At 46.2% G+C, this 14,140-nt stretch overlaps 1 protein-coding gene across 1 annotated transcript in view; it reads right to left on the bottom strand.

Moving 5' to 3' along the window:
• The window catches only part of LOC310847075 (opsin-5-like), a 65,359-nt gene extending 59,232 nt beyond the window's left edge, over positions 1–6,127 (bottom strand). Inside the window, exon 1 of the mRNA XM_083744532.1 lies at positions 5,768–6,127. The gene's annotated coding sequence lies outside the window, so the exon portion shown is untranslated. The remainder of the gene's footprint in view (positions 1–5,767) is intronic.
• Between the last annotated feature and the right edge of the window lie 8,013 nt (positions 6,128–14,140).

Here is a 14,140-nt window from a genome sequence, read left to right as displayed (position 1 = left end):
ACTTAAATTTGCACGATTTTTTTACCCCAAGTTTGGATTTCAACCAGCAAGATGTGAGATCTGAAGAACGCCGTTCAGCTTTGAAACATGGCAGATTTTCATCTTAGCTTCTGCTGCTTTGAATGTCTAGTATTTCTGAAGGGGGTGGGGGGAAAGGGTGTCACTGATAAATATGAAGTTCTATATTTAATGGAGAGTGATAGAATGCCCTTAGGCAGGGGAAAGAGGCCATAGTTCAGTGGGAGAGCACGGCTCTCGCATGCAAAACAGCCTACATCCATTTCCCAGCTTCTTTAGCAAGGCTAGAAAAGACCCTTGCGTGAGACCTGTATAGAAAGTCACTGCCAGCCCAAATGGACCAGAGGTCTGATTCAGTAAGAGGCAGGTTCATGTGCTCATAAGAAGAGGGAATCTGCACTATGTGTCGACATAATGACAAGCAATTTCTACGTCAGTCACTTCTTCTCAAGTGAATCCACCTGCTCAGCTAATGACAGCTATTCTCTAGAGTGCTTTCTCCCATCAATAAAGTCCGTCTACAATAGACCCACAGCACTAAACAACCTGAACACAAACGTAATGGCTATACGTGCATATTCCACCCACAAAAGAAGAATGCTTCGCTCACAAAAATATAAGCTGTATGGTAGATCTTGCTGTAAAGAGGTCACTCGAGTTCTAGGAAGGAAGAATAGTGTGGGAAGAAAATGCTAGGTCTGGAAGCTTTCGTCAGCTGATTCAAATCAGCATCACATTTTTAATATATTTTTCCTCCTGCCAACATATTGGGGAGGCTTACATTTTACTCTCACAGCAATCCGGTGAAGCTGAGGCTATCTGACCAGTCCAAGGTCACACAGTGAGCTTCATAGCTGGCCAAGAATTTGAACCCAGCTCTCCTCAGTCAAAACCGAGCACTCTATAACCACTGCCCTATGCTACATTCACCAGATTAATTGGGGGGAACAAATTTCATTCAGTGAGGCAAAATGCTACTCGGATTAAAGATTCACAAGTTCTGGGGGTGGGGTGGAGACGACTGTTGGTAATGGCAAAATGAAAAGGGAATGAAAAAGGTAATATTTAGAAGTTTCCCTTCTAGCAAAGAGTGGTAACTTCTTCTCATTAAAATTGCAGGTATCTCAGACAATTTGAAATATATTGAGCTATACTGAAGGTTCAGGGCAGGGATGGGGAATTTAACTTCCCATCATCGCTGACCATTAGGCATGCTGGCTGAGGCTGATGGGAACTCGGAGTCCAACAACAGGGCCCCTAGCCCTGATTTAAGAATATGCAAACTGAATGAAATGTAAACCAGTTCATGAATTGATTGATCATTTGAAAGACAGAAGAATATGCGATCCTTTTATCAGTTTCCATCCCTAGAAAACATAGGCACAGCCCAAATCTGAGGGGTCATAACAGCAGCACAAACAAACTGACAGAAAGGTCCAATGATTCTGAACTTTGGGTCTAGGTCTGACTTGGATGTAGCAGATAATGAACAAGGAATGGGCCTGTTTTGAAAGAAGCACTTGATTTATGTCTCCCTCAAAACTTATCACTGATCATTACCTCCCCCCCCCCCATGCAGTCAGATTTCCTAGAGTAAGACCTGCATTGGACAAGGGTGCAGATTGAATGATCTCAAGGATCTTTTCCAGTTCTATGATTCCACGATCACTATTCCTACTGTAACTCCCACTGGAGTAACTTGTTCATTCTCATTCTCTCTCTCAGAATACAACATATTTCCCCTCTGAACACTGATTATGTATTGGGGTATAGTAGCAAACTCTTAAAGCCCACAGTGCAAAACCTGAAGATTTTGCTGACATATCCCTGCAGAACCATATGTAGATTTTCCATCCTGCCATGACGTTTTCAATATATATTCCTCCAAATCATTGCGTCAGAACTGGCCCTGAGTATGCCTCTTCTGTGTCTCTGTCGCATGAGGAAATAAAGAACAGAGCGGGGTGGAGGGCAAGAGTTTCTCTGACACGCAGCCTTTGCTCTTGCAAAGAAAAAAGAAAAAAGGAAGTGTCTGTCTGAGGAACGTACGTGTGCACACAAAGGCATATCTGTGTACCCCGAAATCGCACACACATGCCACCCACTCAGTCTTTGCTCTGAGATTTCTCCCACTTATAGCTCCTTCTCTGAGGGGGTGTATCGAACATAATAGCAATGTTATGAAGGGTCTTTCTGATACACAGTCACAGCAGGGAGGATTTGCAACTCAAAAGTGGAGAACATCCTTTGCATGCAGAAGGTCAGTCCTCAGCATCACCAGGTAAGCCCGGGAAACTCTGGAGGCTCCCTGTCTGTCACTGTAGACAATATTGCGCTTGATGGACTAACAGCCTGGCTTAGTATACCAGACGGCTTCCTATGTACCTTCCCAGGGGAGACCCTTTTTCCATCTCCATTTCTTGCCTTTGGGCTAAGATTTCCTAGTCTTATGCATTCCCCCCCAACCCCTTCTCCCACACAGCTCCTGTGGCAGGGGGGAGGTTGTTCTTGTACAGAAACACAACCCTCTCGATGTGTTTCCCTCTCGATTCCTCGGCAGAAGGGTTTAGGAGAAGACTTGTGGGTCACAGACTCTTATATGGGTTTCAGAGACACACCGGTCACAGCCAAACTGTACAGTTAAAGTACACCCCCTACCAAAGAATCCTGGGAAATGTAGTTTTTTAAGCTAGCATCTCCAGCACTCTTGGCAAACAACTTGGCAACACAGGATGCTTGGGGTGGGGAGAGATGTGCTTTGAATGTATGGTGTGGTTGTGACCAGTCACAAGAGCTATTGTCTGTCTCTCCCATGCATACACAGGAAGTGTATTCCTAAGGTCCAGTTTGGTGCGATGGAGAGAGCAGGGATGTAACCTGTGGCCACACAGATGTTGCTGTTCTGCAACTCTCAGCACCCCTGATTATCCCTGGCTGGGGTTGATAAGGGTTTGAGTCCAACAACATCCGGAGGACCACAGGTTAGCCACTCCTGGGTTAGAGTATTGGACTAGGACAACAGAGACTTGGGTTCAATTCCCCATGCAGCCATGAAGCTCATTGGGTGTTCCTGGACCAGTCAGTATTTCTCAGCTTAACCTACCTCACAAGGTTGTTGTGGGGATAAAACAGAGGTGAGAGAATCAGGTGCGCCACCTTGAACTTCTTATAGGAAAGATTGGAAGGAATGCTATATAAATGCTTCCGAAGAGAAAAGATCTCTCTCACCACACACTCCGGCCTTGGAGATGTCTTTCTACCTTTGTAAAAGGCTGTTAGAACATACTCTGTTGTTGGACTGAGGGTCATACTAAGCTCCCAATTCTGGCTGGGTCTCGCACGCACACAGCTCATGTTGATGCATAGCTTCTGATCTGGGCAGCTGAGATGGTACAAAGAAATGTATACACACCTCCCGTTGGAGAAAATCTAACCTTTACGCTTGGCACTAAGGACAACATTATTTGCTTATTTTGTGTGTTTGTGTATTTGAGAGAGGGAGGAGCTCTTACATGCACACACACACACACACACACACACACAAACAAACAAACACACACTACTTCTCCTCTTTGCCTGTTTATTTTGGAAGGAATACTGTATCATGCAAATCCTTTTCTAAAGAAATATCTTGCAGGCTTTGGAAGAAAGCCTGTACAAACAGCCATGATCTCTGAGCAGGAATCACACAACACCTACTGTTTGGTATTCCCTCTCCTCCAGCTCACAAATGCATATGAGAATTTCAGATCGAGTGTTTGCACATTACAGGAGTGTACCTGTGCACACAAAGAGTTTAGCTGCACACTTGTAGATTTATTCACCTATAACATTCAATGGATCTGCAATCTGGGTGTTTTTTGGGGGGGAAGAGGAGGGCCATAGCTCAGCCAGGGAGCTCCTGCTTTGCATGCAGAAGGTTCCTGGTAAATCCCTGGGGCATTTCCAGGCAGGGCTGGGAGAGACTGAGACCCTGGGGAGCGGCTGCCAGTGTTGCAGACAACCCTGAGCTTGAAAGACCAACATCAGGCACAGAAGCTGGCCGCTTCCTTTGTTCCTCTGTGCACCTGAGCTGTACAAATCAACAAGTGTGCACTTTCAAACAAACCCGTGTACCTGCAGCTTATACCTGTGTTCAGTGCAACATGTGAACATGTCTACAGTCTGAGACATGTTCCTTCACAGGACAGAAAACTTATATGCATACTCCTCCACCATAGTTTAGCTTTCAGCTTCTGCTTTTAAAATAGTGAGGTGAAATGCATAGTCCTTGGATGGAGGGCAGTATTTATTTTTATGTATCTATTTATTGTATTACATTTACAGCCTGTGATTTCTCCAAAGAGCACACGTGGCTTTTCCCTCTACTCCTTGGGAGGGGGGTTAGGCTGAGAGTTACTGATTGGCCCAAAGTCACCCAGTGAGGTTCATTCATGGCTGTGCAGGGATTTGAACCTGGGGTTCCTGAGCCATAGTCCCAGCACTCTAACCATTACACCACACTGGCTTTTGATATCATATCCCTTGGCTGGTGATGCCGCATAGCACACAGCCACTACCGTCCAGAATATTATCCCACCTGATTCTGTGATGTGTCTGGAAAGATCCCCAACTCACACAAATCTTCTAACTGGGGGGGCAGAGGAATCTCTAGCGCAGCACCTGCTCTGCAAATTGTCTCCCTCTTTCTTCTCTCTCTCTCTCTCTCTCTCTCTCTCACACACACACACACACACAATTGTAATGTAATGATCTTCACAGAATCACAGAGTTGGAAGAGACCAGGAGGGTCATCGAGTCCAGCCCCCTGAAATGTAGGAATATTTCCCCCAATGTGGGGCTCAACCTCGCAACCCTGAGATTATGTGTCTCATGCTTTACCAACTGAGCCATCCTCAGTTGTTGTGAAGTTGCCACACACACAAACACACAATCCCTGATTAAACTGAGTCATTCATTCATCTAGCTCAGTATTGCACTACTCTGACTGGCAGTTACTCTCCAGAGTTTCAGGCACGGGACATTCGCAGCCCTACCTAGCGATGCCAGGGACAGAACCTGGAACCTTCTGCATGCATGGCAGGTGCACTGCCACTGAGCTATGGCTCTTCCATAGCTGTGGATATAGCCCTTAGTCTTGAGGACTAGTTACCATACCTACTCTGGAGGTAGTGGTGGATTTAAAAAGAAAAAAAGTATTGGGGGTAGTTACAAACACACAATCTCTGCTTTGCCAGGGTGTTTCTATCCCACTTGCCCCCTATCCCAGTACACAGTCTCTCCCCCCCCCCCCCAATGTAATATCCAAACGGTGCGGTGGAACATTACCCGAGGTAATAGCACACAGAACCTTGCCCCTTCATACCCAGCATTTATTAATCCGGATGAGAAGCTACTACTCATCCTGCCTCTGTATGGCGGGCCATCCCTGCGGATCGGAAATCCCTCTTTTCCACCCTCAACATGCATTGAAGCGGGTTGCAAAGAAGACGACGACCCCCCCCCCCCCATGACTCCATCAGAGCGAATAACCCAGGAAGTAACTCGGGGCAAGTGATTTGCAATACGACATCGCTGCCGAGTCTCTCTCCCCGCCGCCCCCTGGCGCTTTCGTGTGGACTGGAGGTCAAGGCACCCCTCTACCCGCGCGTGTCAGGAGCCCGTGGGCGTCGGCACGACTTTGCCTCGACTTCCCTTTCCTCACCCTCCCAAGCTCAGGCAGGACCGGGCGAGCCCCGTTTCCCCTTACCTTCTCCGCGCGGAGAGGCGTGCAGCGTGTGGGCAGGGGGACTCCCGGGCGCTTCCTCCTTCAGCTGGGCTCCGTCCTGTGCACCGGCAAACTTTGGAGAGCTGCCGCGGCGCCCATGGCAGCGCCCTCCTGCCGCCGCCCTCCCTTACCCCGCGGCTGGGCAAGGAGAGCGCGGAGAGGAGCGCTCAGGGGCTGTTCAGCACCAACAGGGGGCGGACAGCGCTCCTCGACAGCGCGCTCGCACCTTGCTGGCTAGCAGGGCAAGGTTAGCTGGCTGGCTGGCTGGCTGGCTGCTGCTGCTGCCGCCACCACTGCGGCGCCGGACTGTGTGTCTGATGTAGGAGCGGAGTCGCACGCAGCCCTTCCTCTGCCTGCCACCCACGGAGAGCCGCGGGTGAGTGCCGGGACCACGAGGGGGAGGGACGAGGCGCAGAGGGTGGGGGAGAGAGGGGGGAGAAGGAGGGCCGGCCCGCCACGGGGGTGGGGGCAGGCGGGGTGGGATGGGATGGGGAGAAGAGAGGGGGACAGCTGGGACGTGCAGCGCTTGGGAAACATCTCCATTACAAGGCACCGAGAACTTCAATGCCATCACTTGTGGGTTTAATGAGAGAAAGGATCCTTCTTGAAAAATTGCACTCCTCATGTGTTGATTGGCTTCCTAATACCAGGAGATCTGGGCTATCGACACTGTTTCTTGCTCCCTCAGTAGTTCCCTGCCCGGCTACTGTGTGTTCATACAATCATCTCAACAAATACCAAATCTGTGAAAGGTTATAAAGCTGTGCCAAGCCAACAGATGTACAGCTAAGATTTCTGACTGTCATTTTTGCAGCTCCTTGCCATTTGCCCCCACCTTATGATTGCCTCCTTTATGTAACTGAAGAAGTGGCTTTGAGTCCATGGGAGCTTCTGCCACAATAAATGGGTTGGTCTTAAAAGGTGCCAAGGCACTCTGTCGTTCTCTTTGCTGCAAGAGGCCAAAACTCTGTGGCTGTCAGAACTTTGAGTTACTCGAATGAAGATGGATGCGGATTGAATCATTAATTGACTAAAGAGTCACACAATTAATCCATCGTAATTGTGTGACTTTTTAGCAGAGGTTTGGTTTTTCCCCATAAATTAACCTGCACTGTACTTGTCCTGCTCGCTACTGTCTATGATGCAGCGTCGACTGTGTACCAAGCGCAAAGCTTCAGGGAAGGTTTTTGATGGGTCCCAGACTCCTGCGAGTGAAGGCACAATAGTCAAAATTGTCTTCTAAGCCTAGATGGCATAGTGGTTAAAGTGACAAACTGAGGCTCTGGAGACCAGGGTTCAAATCCCCACTCAGTCACTGGGTGATCATAGGCCAGTCACTATCTTTCAGCTTAACCTACCCCACAGGGTTGATGTGAGGATAAAATAGGGAGGGAGAAGATAACACACACTTCTGAGTTCCTAGAAGGAAAGGGTGGAATGACCATGTAAGCAAATAAAATTTAACCCAGAGCAACAGTTTAGCAAAGGTCTATTTCCCTTCAAATCTCCTGTTTGAAAGGAGTCTGTGAGCATGTGGACAGATGGCATGCAACTGGATTGACAAGATCACGATGGGGCACAGGCAGACAGTCTTTAGTGGGTGCAGTGATTCTCCTAAAAGCAGGAAATACTTCACACAAATTATGTAGGGGTTTTTTTGCAACAGCTTTGCAAGGCTGGCCAATTCCCTGTAGTGCAGATTTTGAGGAGGAGAAGGGTTAAAAGCAAATATTTTTTAAACCACCGAGATGAACATTGAAGGCACATACAGTGGTGCTATCAAGGCATGACTTAGGGATCCCACACAGCAGAACAAGCTTTTGATCAATTAACTAATCAACTGACATTCATTGAATGTTATAGGTGAATAACTTTATCCATTGTAATGCAAGCAACTCATAGTTATGGAGAAAGAACACAATTTCATTATTTATTTTTAGACGTGAGGCATTGTCAATCTCCCCTGGCAATATTGGAAGCACTTTTTGTGAGTACTTGTATTAAAAATGATTTTTGGGTAAGGATAGCAGAGCCAGTGGTTCTCCAGATATTCCTAGATGACAGCTCCCATCATCCCTGATCATTGGTGATGCTGACTGCATGTGAAGAGACTTGAGAGTCCATCAACATTTGCAGCCTCCTGGATTTTGGACACCCTGAACAGGGACACCTTTTAAATCCATCCGGTGATGGCTGGTGTCCTTTGGGACATAAAGAGTGGAAGGCAGGGAGAGGCACAGTGGGTGACAGGCACAGCCAACTAACTTGGGTTCCCCTCCTGTCTTTCCTGCTAAGTTCTAAAAGGGGTGACACAGAGACTAAGAAGAAGTATTAAGTAAGTGGCAGGGAGGTGGGGGGAGGTGGCTAAGAGCAGGCTGAGGTTGGTGGGGCAATCCCCCCCATAGCTCAAATGGACCCGCCTCAACTGTACAAGTCTACCTCTGAATTACTACACATCAGGGATGCTAACAGAAAATTAATTAGGTGCCCAGTACAGTTGCATAAGTCAGGCAACATATTAACAATGTGTTTATTGGTCAGAGGCAATCAGTTATAAGGAACATTAAGGCTAAAAGATAAGCAATCATTATTTTTTTTTCCAGTTTTACTGCTGAGATTTGTTGCCGGATCCCCCCCAGAGATGTTTCTGTAGAGCCTAGTCTACTTTATGCCATGAAGCATACACAGAGTACCATTTCCTTACCAATGAATAACCACAGCTACGAGCTCCCACAGATCTGGGCTTAGGGATAGCGGTGGGGAGGGTTTTTTTTTTACAAAGCAAGCTTTTCAAGCAGCTCCAAGATTGCTCATTTAAGATATAATAAAGCTTCCCCAATTCTCTATTTCACTTTCTGACTTGGGGTCGGGGAGAGTCACACATCTCATACTTCTGCAACATGTAGAATGCTCTTATCACCCAATTAGGGTCAGTTTGGAACCTCTGCATTAGAGAATTATTATTATTATTTGCATTTATATCCCATATTTTTCTCCAAGGAACTCAAGACAGTATACCTGGTTCTCCCCCTCTTCATTTAATCCCCACAGCAATCCTGTGCAGTAGGCCAGGCTGGGAGGCAGTGACTGGCCCGAGGTCAGTGAGCTTCGCAGCTGACTGGGGGGTTGAAATCTAGTCTCCCATGTCCTAGCCTGACACTCTAACCACTACATCGCATTGCCTTAAGAGTCCTCATTTAAAAGGAAGAAGTTTAAAAGGCAGTTCTACATGAACTCAATATTCCACACCAGTAGATGGTCCCCCTACCATTACTTTTGTATAAGCTTTCTCGGTGATTTTTATGCTGCGCCTAATTGTATTCCGGCACTAACTTCAGTAGCACTGCTCCATTTTCCCTCTGAACCTGACGCGCTGAGAAAACAAAATTGGCTTCAACAGTCAGCTGAGATGGTTTCATGCTACTGTGATGAGGTGCTAGTTGCAGTCGTTGTTGGGATTTCCTCTGCCACTGTCACAGCTTATGACTTTATGGATTGTTGGGTTTCTCTGTTTTATGCTGCTTAAATTTTAGTGTGCCAATTTGTAAAAATGCTTTACTGCTTAATAGCAACAGGGAGCCTGGGGCATGTGGAGCAAACAGGGCCCCCTAGACCTCTCTTATCTGGCCCCCAGGACTCTCTCCAGGACTTCCAGGCCACCAGTGCTTTTGCCTGGCTAGAAAGTGCTTCTTGCTTGCCTGAATAGAGGCTAGAGAGGGGTGTCTTAGTGTGTGCAGAAACCTGTCTGCTGCACAAAGGTAAAATTCACATGTAATGCACGGGCCACTTTTGCCTCTGGTGTGCGGCCCCCAGGAGGTTCCCCAGAAAAGACTGTGGCCCTTGGGATGTTCCCAGCCCCTGTTGAATAGGGATGTTGTGAACTATCTTAAGACTCCCCCCACCCCCCGGAAAGGTGGAGTATAAATTGATCAACCGATTCATTAATAAATGTAGCTATCCCATACTTCTTTGCCACAAATAAACAGGTGTATGGAAGATGCTGCTGGTCTGAGCACTCTCCACAAAATAGGAATAACGGCTTGGATCCAGGGATATCTTGCATGAGTGGAAAGGCGCTTGCAGTTCTGCCAGGTTGATTGGCACTCCCCAAATCTGCTCCGGGAAGGGTTGCAGGAAAGAAACGAAGGTGAAGTCCTGCTGTGCAAGTGGTACTCTTTGCAGGGATGTCGTGACCAGGGATTCCATAATCACCCATGCTATGCATCTCTGAATCAACTTGTGGGGCTTTGGGGGCCAGGCTAGGTATGACAATAATTGCACCACTTGCAATTGTGCTGGATTTTCTTTCATTTTCTTTCTTTTTTATTGTTAGTAGCAGCCATATGTTAGCATAAGGGTGGGGGAAGCACCTGAAATGGGAATGCAGCTGGAGCAGAGAGTCTATTTTCCTCTCCCTCCCCAACTGTGGTCCCAATCCACCTATTTCTTATCAAACAAATGAATCATTCATATTTCAGCCCGGACACTGAGGTCCAGCGCCGAGGGCCTTCTTGTGGTTCCCTCACTGGGAGAAGTGAGGTTACAGGGAACCAGGCAGGGCCTTCTCAGTGGTGGTGCCTGCCCTGTGGAATGCCCTACCATAAGATTGCAAGGAAATAAACAACTATCTGACTTTTAGAAGACATCTGAAGGCTGCCCTGTTTAGGGAAGTTTTTAATGTTTGAAGTTTTATTCTGTTTTTAGTCCTCTGTTGGGAGCCGCCCAGAGTGGCTGGGGAAACCCAGCCAGATGGGCAGGGTATAATTAATAAAGTTATCATCATCATCATCAACAACATCATATCTAGTCTGACCTGTAGCATATCAAAATGCAAACCAAATTTTTATTTATTTACTTTCTTCATAAAATGTATATGCCACTTGACTGTAGTTTGTAAAAAGAGAAAAATAATAAAACTATCAGTAAAAACTGTTAGAACAGCAATTTAAAACATTTAAGTACTGTAATAATTTAAATCAGCGATAAACTAAGCACAGATTAAAACACTTGTACACATTCTACGTAAGGAAATAAAATAAAGACCAGTAATCAAACAAGGTATTAAGCTTGTGGCAGCATACACACAAACACACACCTTAAAGCCTTTAAGCAGTTTACAAGAAATATCAATATTATTATGATGTTGTTGTTGTTGTTGTTGTTAATTAAATTTATATGCTGCCTTTCATCTGAGGATCACAAGACATTTTGCAATATAAAAACACAACAATACATAATATAGTTAGTAACAAACAAACACAATATTAGTATTATTTATCATATTTCTATAATTACAATAAAGACCAAAAAATATGTATTAAAAACATTATGGAAATAATTAACATTAACAGTAGACTAAAAAGAGCTGAAAATACAACACTGTCTATAATTCTGGATCGGCCTGCCTAAACAAAAATGTTTTAAGCAGGCAATGAAAAGAGTACAGCGTAGTCACTAGCCTGGTGTCAATCAGCAGGGAGTTCCAAAGTGTAGGTGCCGTCACAGCAATAGGCCTTTTCCCCCCACCCCAAGTGCAGAACGAGTATTATGCAGCACCTGTAACAGCGCCGGTTCCACAGACCAAAGTGTTTGAGTGGGGCCAGTAAACTGGGCCCAAGCTGTTAAGGGATTTCCAATAGCAACACCTTGAACTTGGCTCTGTAACAAGTGGGCCACCAGTGCAGATGTCTGTAGAATTGCAGTACTAGCTTTCTGGGTCAAGTGCAAGGGAAGCCCCCATAGAATGCGTTGCAGTAATCTGGTCTTGAGATCTCCATTGCCTGAACTACTGTGGTTAAGCTCTCCTGGTCTAGACAGACGGACGGACGGACAGACAGACAGACCCTTTTTGCTATGGAGGCCAGGAGCTATGGCTAATGCACATATTTCAGGTATTATTCGCACTCATGTAAAGGGAAATGCCACCTCAACCTTTCAACTAAATAGCCACATTTGTTAAGGGCTTTCCATGCAACCCCCTCAGATGTTGATGAACTGCAACTCTAACCATCCCTGATCCTTGACCATGCTGACCTTGCGCCTGATGGGATTTGGAGTCCCAGAATATCTGGAGATCTACAGGTTCCCCATCCCTGATGGAAACTGCTTCCTCTGTTGCAGGTCCTTGCACTCTGTTTCTGTAAAATGAATGTCAGATAGGAAAAGAAGGAATAATAAAACATTCATGATGGGAATGCAGTTACCTCTTTTTCGCTGGTCCCTCTCCTGCAGGGAGACAGGCTATGTGAGGAGCGTTAGTGATGGGCTGTTCTCAGACAATGCAGAAGGCCATTGCAAGTCTCCACTGAAATCTGGCCCTGTTTGTGTTTATTAAATCAAATCAGTCGTTGGCTCTGCCTGGCTTGGCAAGTCTCTAGTCACGACAGTCACTTATGCATCTATTGTTCATTCCCTACACATGAAAATGTTTTATTTGGCTGCCAGCGAAATGTAAGAAGACTGGCTTACACACACACATACACACACACACACACAGAGAGAGAGAGAGAGAGAGAGAGAGAGAGAGAGAGATGTTGACTTTTTTGAAAAAGCAACTTGCAGTTTAAATAGGCGTGGATATGTATGGCATCTGCTAAAGTAAACCAAGGGAAGACATGCTGTGCAATCTTATACATGTGTGCTCAGAAGTAAGCTTCCATGTATTCACTGTTGGCATTGCCTGTGGGGGAGAAAGTTCTGCCATGACTCCCAGGTCTAATGCTCAGTTAAGGGTTTGTGTCTTCCAGCTTTCAGAAGCAGATTCAGGTCATCTTGTTTGTTGCTGTCTGTAAATGGCAGAGAGGTAGGGCCTCGGTTGTCTTACAGGCTTTTAAGGGCTTCTTTGAGTTCCTAAGAAAACACAAGGATTAAGCATTGCGTTTTGGCTATAAGTCATGGGATGAATAATACCCCTTTCACAGAAAACAATTGCAGCCTGTTGGAAATGTTACAAACACAATAGACAATGGGGTAATGGGGCAGATTAAGTTGCAGTTTCGCACCACACCTCCAGTAATGTAAACTGCCAGCTGCTCTCAAGCAGAAAAATCTAAAACAGAAGACTCACCAAGCAGGTTCCAGATAGTTCCTCTTCCAGACATAGCTCCATAGCTCCATACCCCCTCAATGCAAACACACATAGCTCCATACCCCCTCAATGCAAACATTATATTAACCCTTTAGACTACATACTGTGCTTTCCACACACCTGAGAATGAGTTTGGTCTGAATAGACTCCATTACTTTCCCCTTACATAAGGACATGGAGTGTATGGGATTTTAGGGGAGGGGTAGTTTGCCTACCTTTGGTTCCCCTGCCCTCCTTTCACTCAGCTCTCACCTGTGGCTCCTAGAAGCTGTCAGCATGAGACAGAGGCCACACCCCAGGAACAGCCTCTACAATGGGTCTCAAGCCCTCCATGAGACTTCCCCTGCATGTGAAGACAGGCCCCGGCAGATTAAGCAGTCATGACCAATAGTGGGTCCCACGGCCAAGAAGGCAGTTTCTGCACGTGCTGTAGAGCAAAGTTTTCCAAACTTGAGTCTCTAGCTGTTTTTGGACTACAACTCATACCATCCCTAGCTAGCAGGACCAGTGGTCTGGGATGATGGGAATTGCAGTCCCAAAACAGCTGGAGACCCCAGTTTGGGAAACCCAAACTGTAGAGGGAAGTGAGGGGCAGATGGGGCTTGTCAACATGCTGATACATCAAGCTTCCTGCTACCTTGCCCTTCCCAGGAAGCAACAGTGATCCACCAGCCTGGAAGCTAGAGTAGCAGCAGCAAGCCACTGTATTTTTCATGGTGGCAAAGTACCTGGCATTCCGTCAGCATAGCAGCACTTCTGCCCAATCTTACAGCCCATCACCCAATACAAAACTCTAATATAGCATTGCACCCTCCAAGCTGTTTGAATGCAAAAGGGGTTGCAAGAGGCAGAGATTACTGCAGCATTGAAATTTTACAATTTGATCCCTTTCATGACTGTGTGTTTAATTTGGTACCAGACAGAAGAAATTGTTTTCTTCTAATTGAACTTGTTCTTCCAATGTATTTTAGAAGCGAACCATTAATCACGGCATGTGTTCTTTTCCTGCCATGTAATAGAGATACTTGTGGATGTTTAATGTGGGCAAAACTCAGGGCATTTCTGAGCAGCCCAGTTTGTGAGTTTCCCATTTATTGTGCACAGTCAGCATACCTTCCCTCCAGATTAAGCTTTTGTAGCAGGGATATTGCCATTTCCAAGGGCTCAGTCGGTAATATTTTATATCAGGGGAAATGCAATTCTTCTCCTAGACAGCAGGTTCACGTATCAGAAGAACCTACTGGATTTCATTGTTGGTTCTGTGGAGA

This window comes from Podarcis gaigeae (genome assembly GCF_964106915.1).
Source record: "Podarcis gaigeae genome assembly, chromosome: 6".
Classification (NCBI taxonomy): domain Eukaryota; kingdom Metazoa; phylum Chordata; class Lepidosauria; order Squamata; family Lacertidae; genus Podarcis; species Podarcis gaigeae.
This window is presented reverse-complemented; position numbering and strand designations above follow the sequence as displayed.